The sequence below is a fragment of the Ascaphus truei genome, chromosome 7 (genome assembly GCF_040206685.1).
Source record: "Ascaphus truei isolate aAscTru1 chromosome 7, aAscTru1.hap1, whole genome shotgun sequence".
Classification (NCBI taxonomy): Eukaryota; Metazoa; Chordata; class Amphibia; order Anura; family Ascaphidae; genus Ascaphus; species Ascaphus truei.
This window is the reverse complement of record NC_134489.1, coordinates 59,685,161-59,695,880: the sequence shown is the minus strand read 5'-3', so window position 1 is coordinate 59,695,880 and position 10,720 is coordinate 59,685,161.

Below are 10,720 nucleotides of genomic sequence, written 5' to 3'. Positions count from 1 at the left end.
TGTTATAAATCTGTAAAAATCCTGAGTGCGTGCCCAACATAATGGCTGCTTCAGTCAGTGTAACTCAGCAGCGACAATGTATTCTTAGGCTTTGGTCCCGCTGCGTCCGGTGGCGCGCTGCCGCGTGCGCTACTCACCATCTGATGGTATCCTCCCGAGCAGGTCCCAGTCCCTCCTCCCTGCACGGCTCACTACACGCTGTGACGCGTCTGCCGCCAGGGGATGCAAGAGAATTGTAATCCCAAGCGGCGACGCGTCACGTGGTGTGGCTGTGAGCCAATAAGAGGAGGGGATGCTTCGGGGAGCGGGGAGGAGAGGGGAGCGGGGAGGAGAGGGGAGCGGAGAGGAGAGGGGGGGGGGGAAAGCAGCTGCATCACCAAGGGAGCCCCCCTGCTCCCTCCCACAGACTCTCTCCTCATACTCTGTGTCTGCAGTGTCAGCAGGTGCACGGGGGGGGGGGGGCGGGGGAGGGAACCCCTGGCACAGACAGTGTGATGGCCCCGCTCCCCGACGTCATTGCTGCGCCCACCCGACCCGTTTTGGCCATGCCCCGCTCCCTACAGACCGCAGATAGCGGTCAAGTGCCTCTCCACACGCCGCCTGTCTGCAGTGCGGGCGCGTGGTCTGAGGCAGCGGGGCCTTAGCCTTATATTACTAAGGTAACATTATCCATTGTTACAGTTTATAGCCCAAACTGCTGGGAATATTAGCAACAAATGGTCAGAAACAGGAAAGTGTTGCAAAGATCTTACACTCCGTGGGAAATCAAAGGATGCTTTAAAACTCATTAAAAATGACATTAAGAGCTGATAAATAATAATTTTAAAAAATGCAGTAAGAATGATCTAATACTAGAGAACTGATTTATTTTAAAAAAAAATTCACAAGTTTTTCTGCTTTAATCATCAATGATTGTAAGATCTACAAATGATTGAATATCTCATTTATTTTGTATTTGTGTCACATGTATGTCGATTATTCTTTTATACATGCTCCTTGTTAGTATGCACTATGTTATATGTTTTTTTTAGTAATTTGTAATGTGTTTTTTATTTTATTTCATGATGCAGTTTTATAATTAATTTATTATTATTTTTTCTGTTATATATATTTGAACATTGATGTTTTAATATATTAGTTTTATTTTTCCTATGATTGTCTTATGTATGTTGATGAAAGATGATTCACTCCATTAATTAACTATAATGATTTAAATTCCCTTGTATATATATTTTTAAGAATTTTCCCATAACATTTTATATTTGAGTTATTCCACTTACATGTATGTTCCCATATATGTTACTGTTTCACATTTTGTATTATATGATCTTTCTGATTATTAGATCATTCCAATAGAATACAATAGTTATTTCAACTATTGTTCGATCAAACTAATTTTTAGAAATTGTACTATTCATTACACTGTATGCACTAGTGCAGGGGTGCGCGAACTTCCTGAGCTGCGCCCCCTTGCCTGTCAGCCGCAGCGTTCACGCCCCCTCTCTCCAAGGACCCTGCGTCAATTGACGCTGCGGTTCATGTCACGTCACATATCTGTGTGTGTGTGTGTGTGTGTGTGTGTGTGTGTGTGTGTGTGTGTGTGTGTGTGTGTGTGTGTGTGTGTGTGTGTGTGTGTGTGTGTGTGTGTGTGTGTGTGTGTGTGTGTGTGTGTAAAAAGATGATGCACACAATACACATTTCAAATCAATTAATAACTATAAATAACATATTTATGATTGATTTGCCCGCCAGCCAATAAATGCAATGGATGGGCTATATACTATAGGAAATAAGTTATCTGGCTCCACTCCTGATGAAGCGCTTGCCGTACCAAAATGCATCGGGATTGGTTGAGCCTTGTCCGTGACATCAGTTCCTGTTGTACTAGCTACGCTCTGTGGACTGTATGCACCTGCAGTGGCGTCCCTGCATGCCAGATTCCCTTTATTCTGCTACCTGAAATTTGCACTTGGCTATGCTGCTGCGAATGCACCGATATTTTCTGATTGTAAGTTTGGATATTCTTCCTTTTGTATTATATAAGCCAGATGTTTTACTTAACTCGGTGTGCCTGTCTCCTTTCTTCTTTACTTTGTTTCCAAGGGTGTGGAGCGGATCGCTCCATCTGAGGCGGGCAGCAAGAGGAAGCACAGCTACGTTTGGAGGCTTGCAAGCTTGGATCATAGGTTGGATAAGAGCTGACTTGCGCAGAGGAGTTTATTTGTTATGTTGATTATTCACTAATGTAATTTCCTTGTCTTTTTGGGAAGCTTTGCTCTGTGTATTTGCTGGCGCCATCATATCTACATCTTCAGGTGAAGTCCTTTAATTAACTGCAACATTTTTGGCAATTTACTATATGCCTAACTTAAAGATTATATTATGTGAGACCAGCAATAACTGAGTTTGTACCAGTTCCCAGCATCACTCTCTGCATCCATATGTTAGTATCTCAAACCTTATATGGAATCACAGGCTTGTTGGCTTTTGCTCCATATGTTCAGGAAGTCACTGAGTTTCCAGTCTCCTCACCCGGTAGTGACACGACACCTCATTTGCATGCTGTACCTGACTATCCTTGCGCACTGATAATGTGGCTCATGATAATACCTTTAAGCTGGCTTCATAAAAAGGATTGGATGCTCCAACTGTAAATTCATTATCTAATGCATCCCTGCTGTGGCTTTGCTGTCATCAGGTTGCAAACCAGAGACAACTGGTGTACGGTAGGTACAAAAGTAACATATATTTTGCGCATAGCACATATTAGAAGAATAAGACCGCTCACCTGCATGCCTCCAGTAGTCCCACTTCTCTGCTCCAACAACTTAAACGGCCCTGTAACGCCATGTTGAATTAATGGAAGTGATATGCCTAATGGGTTAAATCTTGGTCAGACAACCTACAACCCTATGCAGCCTTTGGTTACTCTCATGGTTAACCGAGACTTTGGCAGTGCTACTTCCTGTGTCACTGTGTTGAGAAGAACATGTCCTCCTCTTCTCCAAGCAGTGTCTTCCCCTTCCCTTGCTTAGTCCTCTGGCAAGGATGGGGCATGGACAATTCTGATGATGACCTATTGTGTAAACTGGGCCAAACAAACCGACTAATTTTGTGAAAAAAAGATAACAAAGCACCACTGGAAAGTGCATCCCAGATTAGAAAAATAACACTTTGAGTTTTATCAGACACTTTGTCAAGGAGTAACTGGTACAGTCGGGAAACTACATTATACTGTATATCCGGTTAAGTACTGTACAAGATCATTATTAAAAACAGGTTGAACCAATCAAAATATGTGTAATGAACACATACAAATAACTATATACCAAACAAAGTCCCTTCAATAAAGTATATATATATACACATACATATACATATATATATATATATATATATAGCAACTGTAAATATTCCTGTATATTCATTTGCATGTCTTAGACAGGTCTGCAACCCTGTCTTTCACCATTATCACCCAGCAAACAGCACTTCCACTGCAGCAAGGGATTCTGGGAAATGACATGCAAATGAGCACACAGTGCCACTTTTTATCTCATGCTCACATTACATGAGCATGAGATAAAAAGTGGCACTGTGTGCTCATTTGCATGTCATTTCCCAGAATCCCTTGCTGCAGTGGAAGTGCTGTTTGCTGGGTGATAATGGTGAAAGACAGGGTTGTAGACCTGTCTAAGACATGCAAATGAATATACAGGAATATTTTCAGTTGCTTTATGCTTTACTGTGGAGGGTTTTAGTCACTTTTTTTACCCACCATAACCTTAATAGTCGTATATATATATATATATATATATATATATATATATATATATCTCGATATCTCGATAATAATAACAACCAATGTAATGTAAAATAATGTAGTAGTATAGAAAGACACAAGCATATTTTTTTCCCCTTTTTTTGTCGCTCTGGAACGTCAACGAATGTGCATAATGGGGCAAATGGAGATAATTGTACTACGCGTGTTACAGAAAATATCTCAAATCACATTCGGTAGCCAAAGTTCAAAGTGTAAATATCCAATAAGCTTCACACACCCTCCAAGTGCACCGCTTTAGCAGGTGGCATACCTACTTTTAATGAATACAGTATTGGCTGTATCTATGTATTTATTTCTGCCCACGTATGAAAGTTACAGTGTCTGCCTCCATTGATGCAAGTTCAGAACCTTTTCAAAACAAATGATATCAGCGGGTAATTGTTGACCTATCACAGGGGTGCTCAACTCCACTTCTCAAGCCACCCCCAACAGGTCAGGTATTCAGGATATCCCAGCTTTAGCACAGGTGGCTCACAGTCCCCGTTTCCACACAGGTGGCTCAATCAATCCCTGCTTCAGCACAGGTGGCTCAATCAGTCCCTGCTTTAGCACAGGTGGCTCAATCAGTCCCTGCGTCAGCACAGGTGGCTCAATCAGTCTCTGCTTCAGCACAGGTGGCTCAATCAGAAGCTCAGTCTTTGACTGAGCCTCTGATTGAGCCACCTCTGCTGAAGCAAGGGTATCCTGAAAACCTGACCTGTTCGGGGGGCTTGAGGACTGGAGTTGAGCACTCCTAACCTATCGCTTAAAAAAACAAAATGATCAGATAAACCTCTTTATCAGGGGGAAGTATTGCGCTAATTGAGTACGTACTGTATATAAAAGTGCATACTAATACTAAGTAAGGCCTGGGACCCGCTGCGCTCGTTGGCGCGGGCGGCCGCACGAGCGTTCCCCACCAGCAGGGGAATCCTCCCGAGCCAGTCCCAGTCCCCCCTCACGGCACAGCTCACTACACGCTGTGACGCGTCAGCCGCTAGGGGATTCAAGAGAATTGTAATCCCAAGCGTCGACGCGTCACGTGGAGTGTTCGGGAGGAGGGGAGGCTTCGGGGAGCAGGGAGGAGAGTGTGGAGGGAAAGCAGCGTGAGTGCCTGTCTGTGTGTGTGTGTCTGAGTGCCTATCTGTGTGTGTGTATGTGTGTGCCTGAGTGCGTGAGTGCCTGCCTGTGTGTCTGTGTGTGCCTGAGTGTGTGTGTGTGTGCCTGAGTGTCAGCGTGTGAGTAGGGCAGCCCGCAGCAGCTCCCTCCTGCAGCCCGGGAGCCTGAGCCCGTGGAGGGGGGGGGGTAGCGGGTCCCTCCGCTTTAACCACGCCCCCCTCCGCTTAAACCACGTCCCCTCCGCTTAAACCACGCCCCTCCCTCCCACTCCAGCCCCGGCTCCCGCTCCCTACAGACCGCATATCGCGGTCTGTGTCTGTCAGCGCCCCGCCTGTCTGCAGTGCGGGCGCGCTGACTGAGGGAGCGGGGCCTTAGCCAAAGCTTCAATTGTAAATTGCGTATGCTAAATGGCATATGTTGATGAGTTATCATCCAGCACTGGACTAAAGTACCTATTTTCATGTGCAAAATGTTGAATGGTACGATGTTGGTGCTGCATTAGGGCCGACGCTGCATTACCAGTCACACAGAGTTACCAGATCATTTACGGGGCATGCAATTTGTCCTGCATTTGCCAATATGTTTGCGTCATCGCTGGGTAAGTGGACATCAGAGCCACTGTCACTGAAAACATGCCCATCACCGAATGTAAATTTCATTTGAGTTGTCAACTTGCAAAATATCAAAGGGAAGAAACTGATCCCCAACTGATCCTTCTTTTTTTAAAGTTTTTATTATTAATACCATTTCAGACTGTTGAAAAAAATAAAGAATTGGGTGGAAATCAAATGGAATTTCTTAGCAAACGTGAATGGTAAATTTAGTGATCAAAGTGCAAGTAGGTATCAGCAGTTAGATTTTTAATTAAATACAATATTCATCAGATAGAGTGTAACACCCCTCTGGGATTACTAGGGCCTTAGGATACGGCCCCAGTGAGTGTGCGCGAGAAACGGAGCGCTTGGCGGGGCACTTGACTTTCACCTGAGCGATCTGAGGACTTCAGATCAATCGCGATGGGGGGGGGGGGGGGCACAGCAGAGGCGCGTCCATGATGTCACACAGCTGGTTCGCCCTCATTGGCTGAACCGCCGTCGTGATGTGGCCATCACTTGGCCGCCGTGCCAAAATTTCTTGACTTTTCAAAATGTGGTAGCGCTTTGTGCATGCACGCACGTTCTGACTGGGGCCGGTTCTATAGAGGGCCATCTCTTGTTGACGCTGCGCATGCCATCGCGTTCGCGGTCATGATCACTGGGGACTAGGCCTTACGGGGGTTCATTGTGTGGGCCCACACAGAGTAACGGCCCTTCCCCATCACATAGAGCTGGGGGACTAGGCAGGATCATAGCCCCGCCCTCTTCTGCCCAGTGATATCATGGTAGGATATAAAAAGACGGGAGAGGCTTCTAGAAGGTCCCGTCCCTGGAAAAGACACAGAGGTGGGACCTCACTGTTTATAGTGTATATAAGTTTAGTGTATAGATAAGTCTAGGATAAGGATCCCATTTATTGTTTGATAGCTAGGGTCAGTGCCCTAATCAGAAAGCGTCCCTAGAGCGCCCATACAACTCTATAAATTCACATAGCAGAGGCCTATGCCTAGAGGAGGCCTATGCTATGCTGCAACCCTGTGGCATAGCCGAATCAGACAAAGCGGAAGGTCCTTAGCAGACTCTCATCCAGAAGGCCACAAGGTGGTATTGAGTACCCAATATGGGAATACTGCGCACAAACAGAGAGAGATTGTTACAAGGACTGACAGAGGTCCATAGGAGATAGATGGAGCGATACCGTCACTATACAGGAGAGGGATCAGTTAGGTAGCATGAAAAGTATAAACAGGGCCAGCTGGAACTTATGTGGGGCTCGGTGCAGGGGTTTTAGCAGTGCCTCTTACCTTGTCCGGTATCTCCTCCTCAGACGACTTGACGTCTGTAGGGGGCCCTCAAATTATGCAAATGTTTTGTTTGGTGAAGAAGTTATTATGGGTTTTAACTATCACCTAAGAAAATCTTTTGTAACTATTTAACTTTTAGAGTGCAGTGTTAATATAATGTTACATGTATTAAGCAAATTGTAATATTCTTAACTCCAGTTGTAATAAATATTAATTACACTGAATGTATTATCATACTTTGTCACTTCATCGACAGGGTAAAGAGACATTTAAATCAGAAATGCCGACTTGCTAAGTTGCTTATAGGTCATCAAATTCCAACCTCTAAGGGGCCCCAATGTCTCTCTTGCCCGGGACCCAAGAGCCCTAAAGCCATCCCTGTGCATAGTATCTTATTTTCAGATGCCATGTGTTAGAGCAGCGGTGCGCAAACTCCCTGCGCTGCGCCCCCCTACCTTCTCTCCTCGGTCACGCCCCCCCTCGCCTCTAATGTTGCGTAAAATGACGTTGCGGGGTCACGTGACGTCACGTGACCCGCGGCGTCATTTGACGTCACGTCTCTATGGCAACGGACGTCATTTGACGCCACGTTGTCATAGAGATGCGTGACTGGAGCCAGGTAAGTAAGCGCGGAGCCTCTGTAAACGCTGCGCCACCCCGAAAAGTCCTGGCCCCCGAGTTTGCGCACCGCTGTGTTAGAGGGTCTCCTACAAGTATAAGCATAAAAAAGGATTAGAAATTGCAACATACAGTACTAACACTATTAATTACTCTAAACTAGTGTTTTAATGCCGTGCGTGCCCTATACTTTCTATACAGAGGGGAACACGCAGCATAGAGCAGTAAAACCAAGAATATTTCAGCATACATATGGCATTGAAAAATGTCTTTCATTCTGCAGTGGGAGCAGCATTTCTCCCTACTCATTTTTTATTAACCCACACTTCCTTTTTACGAGGATGGGAAGTGGGGGATTCCCTGTAGCTGAAACTCTCTATTTTCAGCTCAGGCGACCCACTGGTTCCCGAGATACTGATCGCTGAAGAGCTCCTGTATAAATTAATATTAATTAATACCTTCGCTGTTTTTCTTTAGGCAAGTCCATAATTGTTGACTGTTTAATGACATGTATTTTTTTCTTCTTTTATCTGATTTGTTATAAAACATGCAGCTATAAATATCAAAGAAGGGATTGTTTGACAGATAAGCTTTTAATTTGTACTAAACTCTTGGCTAAACTGTTCTTCTCTATACTAAAAACATGTAACAAAATGTATTTCATAATAAAAAAAAAAGAGATGTTAATTTGAACGTATGCGGGTTAATGACTAATAAATACATAATTAAGTAAACATTTCTAGACCAAATGTTACCATTTCAATATACAATGCAGATCTCACTGATTGTCATGATGTCATGCAGAGTACTCAGTCTTTAATCCTTTGAGTGCTGGTGGAGCAACGGGGCAGAGCATTCCGGCACTTACGATCATGTGACCGTTCTTGGAAAAGCTATATATATATATGTGTGTGTGTGTGTGTCCCGCTAGTTACCTAGCGGTGGTACCCGCGATGATGTGGGGGAAGACAGGCAGACTTTTAGGAATTCCTCTGGTTCTTCTTCTTGGTGACAACGCCTCTAGACATAGGAGTCCTTACACACAACACTCCCTCCACACAGACTGCCGCGGAACCAGAAGTATAAATGAGGGAGATCTTTATTATAGCAGCCACTGCGATGTTGTTACAGCAAATGCTTTAGTTGATAAGGTGGATCCCTGGCTTCTGCTGGTAATAGTGAGGCCTCTCTGGATTGAATTAGTGCCTCAGCCCATAAGGGACTGAGCACGTCTCTCTCTCAGCCGGGACGAGAGCTCAGAGCTCCTACCCCATGAAGGGATAGTTGGAACCCCAATCACAGACTGAAGGACCCACCCCTAAGGGGCTGAACTTCATACTATAATTTAGGCACTTCCTTCCTGTAGCTCAAAGAGGGAGGGCCCAGCACATGCACCACCACTCCCGTCACTGAGGAAGTCAGCATGAGGAGGGGGGAAACCCCATAGGACAGCCTGTCACTGTCTGTGTCTTACTAGGACTTACATAACAAGGTAGGTAGAGGGATAGCTGGACCAACCATCACTATATATATTAATAGGCGGGTAGGCAGAGAATAGATAGCACCATTTGATCTGTCTCTACTAGTATACTCCTGTCCGTTTAAGACTAGTTTTTTTTTTTAAACGCCCTTATCTGTATGGTTCCCCCCACCCCAATGTATAGCACTGACAGTGTACGTAGCACTGTACATATAATTTTTGACAGGGACAAGTCTCTGCTCAGGAGAGCTCACAATCTATTTCTTGGTCCATCATCCCATAGCCCACTCCTTCAGCCAAAGTTATTATTTTAATAGGTAGGCAGTAATACCGCTATCTGACCTGTCTCAGCTCTCTCTACCAGTAACACTACAGTATATAGAAATGACCAACACTGGACACAAAATAAAAGTAAATACAAAAATATAATTAATTTGATCTACCTTATGTAACCATGTTACACCTACAATACCCGATAGGTACTCTATTGAATATCTTTTACAGTGCACAGACCAATGCCATAGAAGGTACTGCTATTAGGAAATGTGCCCATTCTTCTTAAAAAAATAATAATAATTAAAATTATATATATATATATATATATATATATATATATATATATATATATATATATATGTATATATTTAACCCCCCCCCCTCCTGCTGTTGATGACAGAGAACTACAGAGCAGGGGGTATAAGAGTCATAGGGAATGTTCTAGAGAGGAGGATGGGAAGAAGAACGAAGAAGAACAGTGCCTCAATGAGTAAGGCCCGGGCCATAGAAGGGTGAGGAGATCCGAGCCGCGCTGACGCCGAGGCTCGCCTGCTGAAATCTGGGCGATTTCATGCCCATACAGGTGAGCCAGCGGGCGCGATCGGAGCCGGGGGGATGTGGTTGGAGGCGGGGCAGTGACGTCGCTGGGCCAATCGCCCTCGACGCAGTGATGTCGTCGATGTCACGGCACCGACGTCACGGCGCCGTGACGTTGACACTGCTGTGCTGTGATTGGAGGTTTTCAGCTGACAGCGCGCTGAAAAACAGCTTGGCGCTCGGCTGAAAACTCCAACTCGTCAGCACGCCTGCGGACGCTCGCGTGAGCCCCCTCTGAAGGCATCCTCATTGAGGATGCAGGGGCTCAGCACTGAGCGTCCGCACGGCTCAGCACGGCCTGTCCTTCTATGGGCTCGGCCTTATGGTAGGGGATATGTTCCAACAGTTATAGTACAGGTCAGGCCCCCCTTTTATTGTGTTTCAGTTAGGGCGAGTGTCCTATAAGTCAGGATCCTATAGCATGGCAATAAGAGAAAAGCATGTCCCAAAGTGGGAATACAGACATGCAATTGTGGGCAATGCAAAGAAGGCCCCAGCATGTCAGAGGATCAGCCCTACAAACCGATTCTCATCTACAGTATTCATCACCCCTGAGGAAGTGGCATTTCCATAACAGGGCTTGCTATTAATAGAAACGTATACAAAGAACAAGCCAGAGTTAGGCAGGGGCCTAATTAGAATCAGGTGTTTACATAATTAGGTAGATCTTCAAGGATGAGTTTGAGAGGCCCCACACTATATAAAGATCAGAAACGTTGTGAGCTTGATCTTCACCATAGAAGTGTGAGGAAACGTCATTCTACGATCAAAAGAAATCTCTGAGGACCTCAGAAAAGTAGTTATTGATGCTCATCAGTCTAGAAAGGGTTACAACACAATTTCTAAGGATTTGGGGCTCCACCAATCCACTGTCAGACAAATGGAGAAAGTTCAAGACCACAGTTACTCT